This window comes from Hemicordylus capensis, chromosome 13, assembly GCF_027244095.1.
Source record: "Hemicordylus capensis ecotype Gifberg chromosome 13, rHemCap1.1.pri, whole genome shotgun sequence".
NCBI classification, from domain to species: Eukaryota; Metazoa; Chordata; class Lepidosauria; order Squamata; family Cordylidae; genus Hemicordylus; species Hemicordylus capensis.
This window is the reverse complement of record NC_069669.1, coordinates 5381364-5398273: the sequence shown is the minus strand read 5'-3', so window position 1 is coordinate 5398273 and position 16910 is coordinate 5381364. Positions and strand designations below refer to the sequence as shown.

At 53.6% G+C, this 16910-nt stretch overlaps 1 long non-coding RNA gene across 1 annotated transcript; it reads left to right on the top strand.

Moving 5' to 3' along the window:
* The first annotated feature begins 4128 nt into the window (after positions 1 to 4128).
* LOC128336732 (uncharacterized) lies at positions 4129 to 5431 on the top strand. Its single transcript, XR_008312054.1, has 2 exons — positions 4129 to 4388; positions 5185 to 5431. It is a non-coding gene; the product is annotated as an uncharacterized LOC128336732 (long non-coding RNA).
* Positions 5432 to 16910: the final 11479 nt, after the last annotated feature.

Here is a 16910-nt window from a genome sequence, read left to right as displayed (position 1 = left end):
ACAAAGTGCCCCTCTTCAACCCAAGCACAGCAGCACCCCTCTCAGCACACCGTCCATGGAGTCTCCTTTTGCCTTCTCAGCAAACCAACCAGATTTTAAGTCTCCATCTTCTCCTTCCTTTTACTCTGGAAAGCGCTTTGGGGATTTTTCTCCTTGGCAGTCTAATAGTCAGGAATGAGAGAGAGGCCCCCTCCCTGAAGGTTTCCTCTTTCGGTTTTCCCTGGGGTGCTGCTGCCCCCCCCCCCCCCCCGCCCCCGGCTTTCCTCCTGGTCCTAAGGAGGATTTGCACTGGCTCCACTTGATGGAGAGACCTGGCTTTAGGAACCCCTTCATGGTATGCTCAGAAAGGGAAGATTCATCCATTCATATTCATTTTAATACGAATGAAGTTCTTGAGTTGTAGCATTTTACAAACTGAGTTTTTACCAGATATTTGGGTGGGATTGGGGAGGCTTGTTTTGGTGTTCAATGCACTGGTGTTCTTATATATATATATATTAAAAGAAGAGGGCTTTCTGGGAGTGACTCTCTTGTAAGCCCTGTATTCCCTTGTCCACGGTTAGACCATGTGTCTGTAGAGACAAAGGTTGTCTCTGAGCACAGATTGATGGCCTCTTGGCAACTACACTTGACACTGCACTGGCCCCCTTGGATGAGGCAGGACATGCCTCTGGGAACCGCCCTTGTGCTTCGCTCCTTCACATTAAAATGGCCAGAAATTGCAGGCATCTCTCAGCATCTTTTTACTGCAAGAGGCAGCAGGCGCAGTGGATTAGGGCAGCCTTCACCTTGCCCAGCTGGCAGAGGCCGCGTTAGTTAGGGCAGCACTGCTGGAAAGAGCCAAAGCCCTTCCGCCCCCCAACTGCTCCTTCCCTCACCCATCCCTCCGAATGGAAAGGATGTCCACTCCACAGGGCTCAAGGAACTGCCAGGGGATGCCGAAAGCTTCCTAAGAGCTCTGTGGACACAACCACTGCCACTGAACTGCAGGAATCTAACCATGTGCTGCTAAGAGGCACCAAATGTCTGCACATCCCCAACCCAATCCCTTATTGTTGAGACAGCCAGAGAACAAGCTGTAATGGGATGTCTAACAAATCAAGATGACCATTAAGTAAATGCCCAACGCAACCTAATAGCCACTAATTGCATGGTCTGCTTGATTGCATTGCAGCTCTGTGGACACACAGCCACTGCCATTAACTTAACTCCTCATCATCTGAATGACTGAAAACAGCATCTAACCAAGGGGTGCTAAGAGGCTCCTAAGAGGCCAGTGTCGCACATCCCCAACTTAATCTTCTTAATATACTGTAATATAACATCTGTTTACCCAGGCTTTTAATTAAATACCATTTTAATATTCACCTTGCCCAGCTAGCAGAGGCCAAATTAGTTAGGGCAACACTGCTGAAAGGAGCCAAAGCCCTTCCGCCCCCCCACTGCACCCTCCCTCACCCATCCCTATGGATGGAAAGGATGTCCACTCCACAGGGCTCAAGGAACTGCCAGGGGATGCCGAACGCTTCCTAAGAGCTCTGTGGACACAACTACTGCCACTGAACTGCAGGAATCTAACCATGTGCTGCTAAGAGGCACCAAATGTCTGCACATCCCCAACCCAATCCCTTATTGTTGAGACAGCCAGAGAACAAGCTGTAATGGGATGCCCAACAAATCAAGACGATCATTACATAAATGCCCAATGCAACCTAATAGCCACTAATTGCATGGCCTGCTTGATTGCATTGCGTTGGTCACAAGAAGAGAGCTTCCCAGGAGCTCTGTGGACACACAGCCACTGCCATTAACTTAGCTCCTCATCATCTGAATGACTGAAAACAGCATCTAACCAAGGAGTGCTAAGAGGCTCCTAAGAGGCCAGTGTCGCACATCCCCAACGTAATCTTCTTAATATAGTGTCCTCGGAGTGTCACTCCCAACTTAATCTTCTTAATATACTGTAATATAACATCTGTTCTCCCAGGCTTTTAATTAAATACCATTTTAATATTTTTAACCTTGTTTTAAAATATTGTTTTGAAATTTTAAATTGTTGTAATGTTTAACTTCTTACTGTCATTTATTTTAACCAATGTTTTGATTTCCCTGTTGTCATTTTTTGTTGTAAACCTCCCAGAGATGTAAGTTTGGGGTAGTATTAAAATATGTTAAATAAATAAATAGAAGCCGCTTCTGCCCCCGTAGATCTTCTGTATACCACGGGGTCAATCAGGAGCGTAGCAAGGTTGGAGTGGGCCCAGAGACAAGATTTTAAAATGGGCGCCCCGCTGACTGAAGCTCAGCTCAAAAAGTAAAGATATCTTCAATGAGGCTAAATAGTGGTAACAAAAAGTATAGTAAAATTGTATATATATAAACTATGTGGCACAATAGAGCACCATCCTAAATTGTTTTTAAAAGGTTTTGTAAATTGTGGACGATGCAAGTCATTGAATGGTCCTAGAGAAAGACCTGCTGTTCTGGTAGCTCCAGGGCTTAACACTCACATCAGTTTCGGAGGATGAATACAACTGAAGGAAGCCCGGGCGGGTGCGTGGCTGGGGGAGCAAGTCATGTGACTTGCCTCTGGGTGGCCCCCCAAGGCAGTGGGCCCCCAGACCCGGTCAATTTTGAAGCGGGTCGGAGGGGACGCTTAGGAGCAATTGTGTCTACTGCCCTGATGAGCATGTTGTTCCACTTCTCCACCAGGGCATCAACAGGATCACCAGCAGAGCCAACATTAAATCTCTCCAAGGTTTTTCGGATTCCTATTGGGTCCAATAACCTCTTCAGGTGGACCATTCTAATAGGTCCCTCACCCCTGCACAGGTCAAAAGTGGTTGTAAGTCTAACCTTAACTAGATGGTGGTCCGTCCATGACAATGGGAAAATCACAGGAGTCCCCACCCACGAACACCACCCTGATCAGAGTAAAAGACAAGATCAAGTGTGTGACCTGCAACGTTAATTGGTCCAGAGACCACTTGGGATAGGCCCCTAGTGATCATGGCCACTATGAACTCCTGAGCTGCCCTGGACAAGTTGGTCCATAAGAACATAAGAACAGCCCTGCTGGATCAGGCCCAAGGAAGCCCATCTAGTCCAGCATCCTGTTTCCCACAGTGGCCCACCAGATGCCACTGGAAGCCTACAGGCAGGAGTCAAAGGCATGCCCTCTCTCTTGCTGTTACTCCCCTGCAACTGGTACTCAGAGGCATCCTGCCTTTGAGGCTGGAGATGGCTTATAGCTTTCTGACTAGTACCTGTTGATAGACCTCTCTTCCATGAAGTTATCCAAACCTCTCTTAAAGTCTTCGAGGTTGTTGACTGTCATCACATCCTGTGGCAGAGAATTCCACAAGTTGATTATGCGTTGTATGAAAAAAATACTTCCATTTGCTGGTCCTTAATTTCCCCGCCATCAATTTCATGGGATGACCCCTGCTTCTAGTGCTATGTTTGAGGGAGAAGAATTTCTCTCTCTCTGCTTTCTCCACACTATGCATAACCTTATAGACCTCTATCATGTCTCCCCCCCCCTTAGTCACCTTCCTTTAAAAAAAAACCCCACAAAAAACCCCAAAGCCCCAGATGCTGTAGCCTCTCCTCCTAAGGGCCCCTGATCTCCTTCGTTGCCCTTGTCTGCACCTTCTCTCCACTTCGACAATGTCCAGTCCTTTTTGAGATATGGTGCCTGGAACGGTACACAGTACTCCAAATGTGGCCGCACCATTGATCTGTATATAAGGGCACTCTGGTTTTAGCAGCTGTATTTTCCATTCCCTTCCTAATCAGGGATGCAGGTCTCCTGGAAGCATCTGAGGACTTCCCTCCTCTTTTTACTGAACGCCCCATGCCAAAACCAAAAACCCACCTCTTCAATTTCCCCCTAAATTCCACCCCCCATCTCTCTCCTCTCCCCCTAAGAAGAACGGCGTGAGGAGCTGCTCCTCTGCTTCCCCTCTGCCTGCAACCTGCGGAGCCTGGGCAGGCTTGCACCAGCAGGAGCCCTTCAGAGTGGAGGGGAGCCGCCGAGGGACCGGCAGCAAACCTGCAGCGCAGGGGAGCAGAGAGCGGGGTTCGACGCCTTCCTGCGCCGATGCTGGGGGGGGGGGCGGGCTTCCACCCTGCCGGAGGGAGCTGGCTGCTGCTCTGGCCTTCCCCGCCTCCCCGAGTCCCGAAGGCGCCCGGAGTCAGCGGTGAGGGGCGGGGCGCCTCTGGCCGAAGGAGGAGCGGCGATCGAGGCGCGGCCTCGCAGACCAGATATAAGGGCTGCTGGGAGGCTCGCTCGGCACCGGAGTCTGAGACCAACTGCCAAGATGTCCCTGATTGGTGCCGACACGCTCAACGCCCTCAGCCAGGTGCGGCTGGATCCCGTCGATGAGGTGAGTCGCCTCTCTCCCTCCCGGGGCCAAGCGCTGCCCTCTGCACTGTCCCTCCTCCTGGGCTCCCCGGACGGCGCGGGGTGGGGGCGGTGTTCCTGGCCGTCCTGCTGCTGCTGGCTCGGTCTGGCCGGACGACGCTCCCTTGTCGGCCTTCGCTGCCTGCCTGCCTCGCCTCCCTGCGCAGCAGACAGTCCGGCAGTCGCTCTGGGGCCAAGCCTGGACGGCGCGGGGCCATGCTCCTCTCCTGCAGCCGCTGCACTGGTGGTAACCCGTTTGCTGCCGCATTCAATGTAAAGTCCGGGTTCTTGCCTTCAAAGCCGTGCAGGGCTTGGCGCTTATTCGCCTACAGAACCGCCTCTCCACCTAGTCCCGTCCCGTCCTGTTAGATCAGCTCAGCTGGCCCTTTTGTCCCTCCCTCTTTTCGAGGGGTTGGGACTTCTCGGACCTGCCAAAGGGCCTTTTCGGTTGCTGCTGCCCCACTTCTTTGGAACTCTCTTCCCCTTCAGATTCGTCTAGCCCCTTCCTTGCTGATCTTCACATCTCTATTGAAGACTTTTCTTTATTGGCTTTCTGTTAGCTGCTTTACTTTTTCATTTACAACGCAATACTTAATATCGCCTCACTTACATGCTTTTGTGCACCGCCGTCTTTGGAGTGGGGAGTATATTGCATGTTTCTCATAAATAAATAAATAAACTCGTGGCCGTCCGGCTGCTGCTGGCCCGGTAGGGGGAGACGCCCCGTCGGTGGCTCCCCACCTCTGAGGCCTCTGCTGCTCTTCCTCCTCCCTCCGCAGGCACGGCGCCAAGCCCTCCTGATCGACATGGCCATCGAAAACGGAGAGCCCTCATCGGCACCTACACCGATGTCTCCATGGACCTGTTCAGTGCCCAGTTGTTCTTACGGCTGACCTTAGTCAGGAGGTACCGCTAAGCGGAAGGAGAGCGCCCCGCCGGAGCCGCCGCGATGGACATCGACGCCTCCCTCCCCTCCGCCTCCCCGTCCGCCCCCCAGTCGGCAGCAATAAACTTGTTGGCCTCTGATGTGCGGCTCTCTGGCGTCTCTTTGGGCTGCCGCTGCAGCATTTATTAGAAATATGTAATATACTCCCCACTCCAAAGACGGGGGTGCACAAAAACATGTAAATAAGGGGTCAGGCGGGGAGGGGAGTCGCCCTACACACCCCTGCCAACTCTACTCTCGGACTTGTGGCAGCAAGCATGACTCCTCCCCATTGCTAAGCAGGGTCCACCGTGGTCTGCATTTGAATGGGAAACTACATGTGTCAGCACTGCAAGATATGCCCCTCGGGGGATGTGGGTGCTCTGGGATGAATACTTGCATCCAGAAGTTTCCAAATTCCCTCCCTGGCAGCATTTCAAGACAGGGCTGGGAAAGACTCCTGCCTGCAACCTTGGAGAAGTTGCTGCCAGTCTGTGTAGACAATCCTGAACTAGCTGGACCAATGGTCTGACTCAGTAGAAAGCAGCTTCTTATGTCCAGGGTGCCAGGGAGGCTGTCTTTCCTGCATGTGACCAGTAGAGGGAGCCCTCTCATGCACGCCCATTGCCCTCAAGCAGGCAGCCTGAACCTGGATCCTCCCACGTATTTCCTGGCACGTCCACGCCAGGTACCCCCTATCACGCAGTGTACTCTAACTTTTTTCACCTGTGTATGGAATGAGTTTTGTTCTGGGGCCTTGGCAGCAGTATGCAGGCAGTGTGAGCACACCTGAACATAGGAAGCTGCCATATACTGAGTGAGACCCTTGATCTATCTAGCTGAGTATTGTCTTCACAGACTGGCAGCGGCTTCTCCAAGGTTGCAGGCAGGGGTCTCTGTCAGCCCTATCAGGTTCACACAGATGAGACAGTAAATCTCTTCTGGAAAAGTTTGTATGGTTATGTGCAAAAAGACAAGAGTATCTCTTCTAAACAGCAATGGGACAAATTGTGGAAATGGATGTCGGACGTAAACACACACACACACACACACCCCGATTACCTGATGTGCCTTGAAATCCCCCACCCCTGAGTTACAGTACTACCTGCATATACTTCATAACCTTGTGGGTTTCCAAATCCTTGTGTGCAAATCTTTGTAGATATATCATGTACAAACAACCACTTTGTATATAATTGTGCTTTGGCAACGTACTGTATGCTTTGGTAGTTTGTTGGTTCAATAAAAAAAAATCTTGTCCTATCTTTAAAAAAAAAAAAAAATCTTGTCCTACCTTGGAGATGCTGCCCAGGAGGGAACTTAGGACCTTCTGCTCTTCCCAGAGTGGCAGCTCCATCCCCTGAGGGGAATCTCTTTCAGTGCTCACACTTCTAGTCTCCCATTCACATGCAACCAGGGAGGACCCTGCTTAGCTAAGGGGACAAGTCGTGCTTGCTACCATAGACCAGCTCTCCTCTCCACCTGCATTCAGAGTGGGGGCCTTCCTGATTCAACCTGAGCAGGATCTAAAATTAACTGAGCAGACATCCAAAAATGTGTGAGCACCAAAAACTGGGCTGGGCTTCATCAGCATGTGAATAACTTCAGTGGCTTCTACATGAGGGGAAGGAATTGGAGGGGAAGAATGGCAGATCAGTCCTCAAATAGCGGAGCAAAACCAATTGGTGAGAAAGCAGCAAAGTGGGAAGTCTTGAGACAGTTCTTTGGCACTGAAGAACTCAGGGGTGTGGCTATAATTGAGCAGATGGGTTCAAAGGGGTGTGGCTATAATTGAGCAGATGGGTTCAAAGAACCCGGGCCCCGCAGCTCCTGAGGGCCTCCCAGTTTCAGCCCTCCCTATGTTCTTCATAATATCCCTCACTTCGAAGGGCCGCCGGGGAGAGGGGCAAACACAGGCCCCATTAATCCCCTAGCTACGCCCCTGGAAGAACTCCAAGGATCTATTTAAAGAAAAGGTTACAAACAAATGTGAAAGAGCCTTCAGCTTATTTCAGCTGTAGCTCATGGCTGGAGAGAGAGAGAGACTAAAACAAAACAGCCATCTCTGGAGAGACAAAATGGAGACTAACACATAACCTCAACACCGCCCCAAAAGGCTCTTCTAGGATCCAAGGGCTGTCTGAGACCAGGTGAAGGGAAAGAGATGGTGCCTCTGCTCCTCCTGTTGGCTTCTGGAAATGGAGCACCAGTGTCTGAACATGTGCCGAGGGCTCTGGGATAGCTCCGCCTCTGCCCACCACTCTCCTTTTCCATGCCAAGGACTGGGGGCTTTGGGATGGGTCCGGAGCTGAACCATGGGATCGGGGTACCTCTTCCCCCTCCTCCATAGCGGGCCTGATTTCACAGTCGGCCCCCAACAGCCCCTTGAACCCCAGGGGCTGTCCCATCCCCAAGACCAGGACACACACACTCTCTAACCCTCTGCTAACTGAAGAAAGAGGCACCTTTTCAAAGTGGGGGTTCTCTTTATGGAGCAGGGGGAGAGCATCTGGCCCTATCCATCCCCAGCACAGCTTCCCTCCAGTGGCTGTTGCTGGTCTCTGCTTTACATTTCTCTTTCTTTCTTTCTTTTTGAGCCCTTTGGGGACAGGGAGCCATTTTATGCATTTATTTATATCTATGCAAACTGCTTTGGGAACTTAGGTTGAAAAGCGGTATATAAATATCTGCTGTCTTTGTAACACCCCACCTTCAGCTTTGGGTCAAACCCCGCACCCTGCCCATGTGTGGCTCCTTGCTTCGGGGTCCCACAAGCTGCACCCATGCTCTGTGTCCTTGACAACTGGAATGGGGGTCCCCACCCCCTCCCATCCCGACCTGCAAAGGAAAGAGGCACCGGAGCAGCATATTCAGGGCCAACAGATTTATTGCAGGCGGGGGGCGGGGGGGATTTGTTAGCTAAGAGAGGAAGAGCTGTCCAGCCCAGCGCAGGTGGGGTGCTCTTCTTCCCTTTAGTGGTATTTGCTCGTCAGCACCCGGCTCACCTCCATTAGGAAGTTATCAAAGGTGGCCCGAACCTGAATAGCGATGGCCTCCCCATTCTGGGTGCAGCTGGTCACCTGCAGGCTTGGGAGCAGCAGCTGTGGAAAGAAGAGGGACAGCACAGCGTCAGAGGAGGGGGAGTTAGGAACCTCTGCTCCCCCATGAGCCTCTAGGAGCTGGGCCAGAGCAAGCCTGGCGGGGGCTCTGGGACAAAAAGTGAAGCCCCCCTCTAATTTTGGAGCCTGCACCTAAAGGCCTTTGGAGCCCCCGCCCGGAGCCCCACTCTGCAAGTTCAGCATCCTCACCCCCCCCAACCCCCCCCCCCACACACATGCTTGCCACACGCAGTATTTTTTACACCTGGGTTCTTGAGGGCACAAGCAGCAACGGAACTCACAAGAATGTGAGACTATACAACAGGTCTATTGATGCAAGTATGCATGAGCAGAAACATTTCGACCACCTATTCCCATCCCACCTGTTCCTGCCCCCATCCCCCCCAGTCTCTGAGCCAGAAGTCACACTTGCCTGGCCCAGTTCAGAGTCATGTGCGGCTGCCTGGCACATCCCCGCCGGGAGAGACTAAGGAAGATTTGGGGGGCCCCCGGAGGTGTGGAGGCCTTGGACGAGGGTCCAGAAGTCCAGGGGTAGAAGCCCCTCTGCTGGCAGGTCATTAAGGAGGCTCGCCCTATGGAGGCTCTGTCTCATGGAGGGATAGGCAGGTGCCAGGGAGGAGGGGGGGAGAGGAGGAGGCTCCAAGGCTGTTGGGGGGGGGCGGGTTCGTGGCGGGAGCCTAGCTAGGGAAGGGGGGGCCCGCGTTCACCCCTTTCTTCCACGCCCCCCCCCAGTGAGGGAGATCATGAAGAAGAGCGGGGGATGCAGCTGGGGGCCTGGCTCTTTGAACCCATCCGCTCTATTCTCTAGCTACAGCCCGGGGTCGTGGTGGGGAGAAAGAAGCTGGCCAGAGGCGTCGGGTCCGCCACGTCGGGCAGGGGAGGAGACGGGTGAGCCGCGCTGACTTGCCTGGGCATCGCCGGGGGTCATCCTGTTGCTGCCGATGGAGGACCTGGTCGCCATTCTGCGGAGGGGGCAGGAGAAGAGAGGCAGCAGCAGACTGACCGACGCTCAGCAAAGCGGACAAGCTCGAGCCTCCCGGAGCGTGCCGGGGCCGGCGGGGCGCTCACCTGGGCGGGATGCGGCGGGCAGAGCTGCTGCTGCTCCGGAGGGCCACGCCGGTTGTTGCTCCCAGCAGAGGCGTAACTAGGGGAAACGGCGCCCGGGGCAAGCACTGAAAGGCACCCCCGCCCCCCAACATACTACATTATACTTAGGTTTTTCCTCACAAGCGCCCGCCGCCGCCAAGCCAGGCCACTGACTGGCCGCCAGGCGCCAGCAAAGCAATGGGGGGGCACGGGCGGCGCAGAAGGGACCGCTCGTGGGGGAGGGGGCACCAACGCGCTCCCTTGGCTGCTGCAGCGCTGCTGCACTGAGCAGGAAACATTTGTATTAACAAAAAATTAAAAAAAAAATTGTCATGGTGGCGCCCCCCACGTGACCAGAAAAGATGGCGCCCGGGGCACGTGCCCCCCCCTGCCCCCCCCTATAGTTACGCCTCTGGCTCCCAGCGACGACTTCCTGGCAGTTCGGAGTCCTCGGTGGTGGTGCCGATGGAGCCCGACCGCAGCAGCAGCAGCAGCAGCCCTTTTATGCGACGGCGGGGAGGCTCGACGCCCGCCTCCCTCGCCACCCCCGCTGCCTCCGGACGCCTGTTGGAGGCGGAGCGGGCAGGCCCGGCAGCAGGTCGACGCCCCGCCTGGCCTGGATCCTGCTCACACGCCCACGGCCCCTTCGGGCTGGCTGCTGGCTCTCCCTCTGTGGCTCCCCTGAAGGGGCCTGCCCTGCGCGGGCAAATGGCCCTGGAGGAGACGCCCTGGCTTTGGTCGCAAGTGGCCGGCTGGGCACCCCTGCGGCCCCAGGGCTGGAGTAAGGAGCCATTCTGGACGGAGGGCGCAGGAGGGCTGGGGCACAGGTCGCCGCTCCTACAGGCAGTTTGGGGCATAAGGGGGAGGGGGGCAGGCACTCCTGATTGCCGCCGCCCCCCCCCCCCAGGCCTGGCGTCACTTTGCGGCCCCTTAAGAGAGACTCCTGGCCGCTCGGAAGGAGAAGCATCGCGGCAGCCTCTCACTCCAGGTCCGGGTACAGAATCAGGCCCCACTCAGCAGAAGGAGCCAGAAACCCCACTCCTTCAGGGATCTGACCAGGGACATTCTCCTCCCCTTCAAAGAGGCTCCAGGTATAGCGACACCTCTGCTCTGGCAGGAATTTCCCCTGCTAGAGCAAACTGGGGCAGGTGTCCCCACGTGCCCCCAGGAAGGAGAAGACAGCGGTGCCTGGGCCGGCATTTCTGGGGACAGAAGGAAGCCCTTCACACTTAACACTTGGCTAGTGTGCAGAGGACTTTCATGCGCATGGTCTGGACTCTGGAGGCAGGCCCACTGCGGGTTAGGCCTTAGCATTCTTAGACTGCAGGGGGTTGGGGGTGGCGGGGGCTACGAGGGAGGGGTGCTTCTCCAGCCCGCTGGTCAGAGGCAAGGCTGAGACTTGACACTGCACTGGCCCCCTTGGATGAGGCAGGACATGCCTCTGGGAACCGCCCTTGTGCTTCGCTCCTTCACATTAAAATGGCCAGAAATTGCAGGCATCTCTCAGCATCTTTTTACTGCAAGAGGCAGCAGGCGCAGTGGATTAGGGCAGCCTTCACCTTGCCCAGCTGGCAGAGGCCGCGTTAGTTAGGGCAGCACTGCTGGAAAGAGCCAAAGCCCTTCCGCCCCCCAACTGCTCCTTCCCTCGTCCAACCCTCCGAATGGAAAGCATGTCTACTCCACAGGGCTCAAGGAACTGCCAGGGGATGCCGAAAGCTTCCTAAGAGTTCTGTGGACACAACCACTGCCACTGAATTGCAGCAATCTAACCATGTGCTGCTAAGAGGCACCAACTGTCTGCACATCTCCAACCCCATAAATTTTTATTGAGCCAGCCTGAGAACAAGTTGTAATGAGATGTCCAACAAATAAAGTGTATCATTCAATAAATCCACAACGCAACCTAATAGCCACTAATTGTATGGTCTGCTTGATTGCATTGCAGAAGGAGAAGGCATCATTCCCCTTAATGGGACACAGCCACCCCCTGCCTATAGGGGCAGCTGATACTGTGGGAGTCACATTTTAACTTTCTTTCTGCCTGTGAGAAAAAATACTTAGAGGGCCCAGTACCTGTGTTTAAAGGCGTTTCAAGCCTTGTTGATCTCCATTGATCTCTGGCAAGGGGGAGAAGGGAGATCAGAGACCAATTAGGAAAGCTCAATCACATTTTTTCAAGTTCATTTCCTCTGGCTGAAGCAGTCCAAAACCTAAACAATCATTTCCACCCTTTCCTGTGATGCAGTTGTAGAGATTATGCCAAAAAAGGAAAGAAAAAAGGCAGTGGGGTGGGGGATAAACAGGCAACATTCTTTTATTCTCTGCTGGTCAGTCAGCAAGTTTTTACTCATGTATGAACGAAGGCCTGGCAAGAATATTCTCCAATACATTTAATAGTATGGGTAGAATAATCCTCCAAAATATTCTCTCCTATTCCAAAGAGTGCAGAGTATTCTTTCCCACAGAAACCCCACCTCCTTGACTCCTCCTTTCATCCTTTGGACCAGGGGCAGGTAACCTTGACTCTCCAGCCATTGAACAACAACTGTGAGTCTGATGATGCTGTGAGTTGTCGTTCCAACGCCAACAGGGGCGCTAAGGTTGCAGTGCTTTAAACTACCCATCTCAAGCTCATGTTTTTTATTCTTCCCTGTTTCTTTTATCCTTCAAAATTTTGTATTTTTGCTATCACCCCAGTCTTGTTTGGGTTTCTGCCTACCCGTGGCATATCTAGGGTGGGGCAGGCAGGGCACGTGCCCCAGGCACCACTTGAAGAGGGGGCGCCATTTTTTGGAATTAATTTTTTTAAAATGGCTGCCAAAAATAAAATGGCCACCGCGCATGCTCAAACGGCCTCTGTGAGGCCGTAGGCCATGCCAGGCCTTGCAGAGGCCATTTGAGCATGCGCGGCAGTCAGTTTGTTTTCAGCAGCCATTTTTTAAAAAAACTATTTTTTAAAGATGGCCACCGCACATGCTCAAATGGTCCCTGTGAGGCCCTAGAGACCAGCAGAAGGAGGGGGGACATTTGCAGACCCTCCCACGGCCTTTAGAAAGCCCCCTGGGGGAGCTAAAGGTAAAAAAATTTAAAAATTGATATAATATAAGTCACTGCATACATATTCAGTTTGGTACTATGTACAGAGAATCAGGGCTTGTGAATACTGAGCTGAAGCTTATGAGCTAGGATTGTATTCATTTGCTCTTACTTTGCTTCTTGTGAGAAGTGAGTTAAATGTGATGTCTTAATAATATGGCTATTAATGGTGAGTTTGTCTTTGAATCAGTGTTAAATCCTTAGTATTAAGGCCCACTGGAAGTTTCTTGCTCTCTTTCTCTCATTTTAACTGTCTTTCTGAAGTACTAGAATATATTCCAAGCAGTGACACAGTTTATTCTGCATATCCTTTAATTATTTTCAGAGTATCTGGGGAAAGACAAATTCTCCATTTATTTTTAAAACTTATGTAATAGTGATGCTACAATGCATAGTAGAGAATTAGACAGGCACTTCTGTTTAGTTTTCCAAGTACACCTCCCCAGAGTATTTGGATATCTCATGAGCCCCAGCATACTAAAATTTGTAGTTTTCCAGCAATTCTTGGTCTGGCTACATCCACTGCTAAATAGTTCTTGAAATATTAAAAGATTAACGAGCCTGACTTGTATTTTTCAGCTGATACTATGGTAAAGTTATCTGAAAGATGGGTGTCAGGTGCTTGGACAGGGGGCTCAATTTCAGTGCTTGCCCTAGGCACTATTTTCCCTAGATACGCCTCTGCTCCCTCTTGGGGCCTGAATCCCCTGCGCTGACAGCGTGCGCCCTCAGGCGTTCTGCTCAGCCACTTGCAGCCCCCTTGGGATGGCTGCAGCAGAAGGAGCCAGAAACCCCACTCCTTCAGGGGTCTGACCAGGGACATTCTCCTCCCCTTCAAAGACGCTCCAGGTATAGCGACACCCCTGCTTTGGCAGGAATTTGCCCTGCTAGAGCAAACTGGGGCAGGTGTCCCCACATGCCCCCAGGAAGGAGAAGACAGCGGTGCCTGGGCCGGCATTTCTGGGGACAGAAGGAAGCCCTTCACACTTAACACTTGGCTAGTGTGCAGAGGACTTTCATGCGCATGGGTCTGGACTCTGGAGGCAGGCCCACTGCAGGTTAGGCCTTAGCATTCCTAGACTGCAGGGGGGTGGGGGTGGCTGGGGCTATGAGGGAGGGGTGCTTCTCCAGCCCGCTGGTCAGAGGCAAGGCTGAGACTTGACACTGCACTGGCCCCCTTGGATGAGGCAGGACATGCCTCTGGGAACCGCCCTTGTGCTTCGCTCCTTCACATGAAAATGGCCAGAAATTGCAGGCATCTCTCAGCATCTTTTTACTGCAAGAGGCAGCAGGCGCAGTGGATTAGGGCAGCCTTCACCTTGCCCATCTGGCAGAGGCTAAGAGGCACCAACTGTCTGCACATCTCCAACCCCATAAATTTTTATTGAGCCAGCCTGAGAACAAGTTGTAATGGGATGTCCAACAAATAAAGTGTATCATTCAATAAATCCACAACGCAACCTAATAGCCACTAATTGTATGGTCTGCTTGATTGCATTGCAGAAGGAGAAGGCATCATTCCCCTTAATGGGACACAGCCACCCCCTGCCTGTAGGGACAGCTGATACTGTGGGAGTCATATTTTAACTTTCTTTCTGCCTGTGAGAAAAAAGCCCTAAATACTTAGAGGACCCAGTACCTGTCTTTAAATTTGCTTCAAGCCTTGTTGATCTCCATGGGTGCAAGTGATGGAATGAAACTCCTTGACTGTCTTTAAGGACAGAGCCTTTTCAGTTTGATCTCAGCCCTTCTATAATTCAGTGATGAGGAAAAAGTAAGGTCTTCTCCATTACTCATCTTTAGAGTTTTGTTTTGTTCTGAAGATGGAAGGGACCTTGGAGGCCTTCTGCATGGGGCCTGCCAGAAAACCTGTCCTGCTCCCTTTCTCTCTCATTCGCTGTTCCTAATACATTGATTTCTGGCAAGGGGAAAAGGGAGACCAGGGACAGATTAGGAAAGCTCAATCACATTTCAAGTTCATTTCCTCTGGCTGAAGGAGTTCAAAACCTAAACAATCATTTCCACCCTTTCCTGTGATGCAGTTGTAGAGATTACACACACACCCCCCAAAAAAGAAAGAAAGAAAGAAAGAAAGAAAGCAGCGGGTGGCGGATAAACAGGCCTGCTTGTCAGTCAGCAAGTTTTTACTGGAGTATGAACGAAGGCCTGTCAAGAATATTCTCCAATACATTTAACAGAATGGGTAGAATAATCCTCCAAAATATTCTCTCCTGTAAAGAGTGCACAGTATTACAACTCTGAGTATTACAACCTTGCAATAGGTTGAGGTTGCCCAACTCTACAGCAGAAAGCCAGCCAGAGAGTGGCCCTTCCAAATGGCCAGAGGAACGCCTTGCCACTGCTTGCAGTGTTCTAACCTAAAGTGAGATCTGCAGAGTAGCGTGCGCAGCCCCCTCCCCCGCATGGCTCTGCGGGGCCAAAGCCCATCCCTGCAGCAGGACAGGAGGAGCCCTTCAGAGCAGAGGGACCAGCAGCAAACCTGCAGAGCAGGGGAGCGGAGAGCATCGTTGGACGCCTTCCTGCGCCGATCCTGCGGGGGCCGGCCTTCCAGCCTGCCGGAGGGAGCGGGCTGCTGCTCTCGCCCTCCCCGCCTCCCGCAGCAGACGCCCGGAGGCAGCAGGGATGGGCGGGGCGCCTCCGGCCGAAGGAGGAGCGGCGATCGAGGCGGGGCCTCCCATCCCAGATATAAGGGCTGCTGGTGGGGCTCGCTCGGCATCGGAGTCTGAGACCAACTGCCAAGATGTCCCTGGTCGCTGCCGACATGCTCAGCCCGCTGCGAGTGGACCCGACCAACTTTGGGGTGAGTCGCCTCTCTCCCTCCCGGGGCCAAGCGCTGCAGCTGCCCTCTGCACTGCCCTCCTCCTGGGCTCCCCGGACGGCGCGGGGCGGGGGCGGTGTTCCTGGCCGTCCTGCTGCTGCTGGCTCGGTCTGGCCGGACGACGCTCCCTTGTCCGCCTTCGCTGCCTGCCTGCCTGGCCTCCCCCCCCCCCCCAGCAGACAGTCCGGCAGTCGCTCTGGGGCCAAGCCTGGACGGCGCGGGGCGAGGCATTCGTGGCCGTCCTGCTGTGCTGGCCCCGTAGGGCGGAGAGGCGTCCCGGTGATCCCCCGCCTCTGACGCTCTTCCTCCTCCCTCCGCAGTCACCGCGCCAAGTCCTCCGGATGAACATCGCCCTCGACAACGGAGGTCCCATCATCCCCGAGCTGCAGCTCTCCTGCGACGCGTTCCTCAGGCGTCTGAGCCTAGAGCTGACCACTAGGCACCGCTAAGCGGAAGGAGAGCGCCGCGCCGGACACCGAGGCCTCCCTTCCCTCCCTCTCCGCACACCAGCGGCAGCCGCAGCAATGCGCCTCCCAGTCGGCAGCAATAAACTTGTTGGCCTCTGATGCGCGGCTCTCTGGCGTCTCTTTGGGCTGCGGGTGGGGTCAGGGGAGGGGAGGGGAGTCGGCCTACAAGCCTGGCCAGCCTCGGCCCCCTCGGCGCGGAAAGGGCCTGGAGGAGGACACGACCCACGCTTCTGCCTCTCCCGGGGGTTGCTGGGTCGGGGTGGCGAGTCACGATGTGGGACGGCCCCTGCTCGCCTTCCTTCTCAATCTCAAGGGTTGCCTTCAAGTTACCTGGAGATGGAGGTCAGTTCCTGGAACTTCCAGGGCAGGTCTGGAAGGTGGCAACCCCAGCGACAAAGATTTTACTGGTGGGGATATGGAGTGATACGAGGCAGGTGTAACTCGACCCTCAAAGCATGGCAGAGTGTGCCTTGAAGAAGGACCACAGTTACTGCATCTGTGAGAAGCACCTTGTGTGGTTGGGAGGTCAATTGCCTTTGGAAAGAGAGCACTGGAGACATTCCCCACAAAGATGACAGGAGAAAAGGGCCTGTCCTCCTGCTTGGCATGTTACTCTTTCAAAATTGCACCCAGGGGCACTCTGACCCTGGACTCTGAGGCCAGACACCAGGGCCTCCACCCACCCCGGGCCCCCCCAAATCCTCTCCAGTCTGTCCTGGGTGGAGTGGTTGCCACTGGCCCCTACTACGAATGTGATTGTGGCCAGTGCCAGATGCTTTAGAGACAGAAGAGTGGGGAAAGCATGATGTGGGATGGGAATACCTTGAGTGTTTCAACTGTTTCTGCTCATGCATAAATATACCTGTTCTATATTCTTGTTGGTCCAGTTGCTGTTTGTACCCTCAACCCACATGTTAAAAATAGCGTGTGTGGGGTGAGTGACGCTTAACAGGCAGGAGTGGAGGAGAGACAA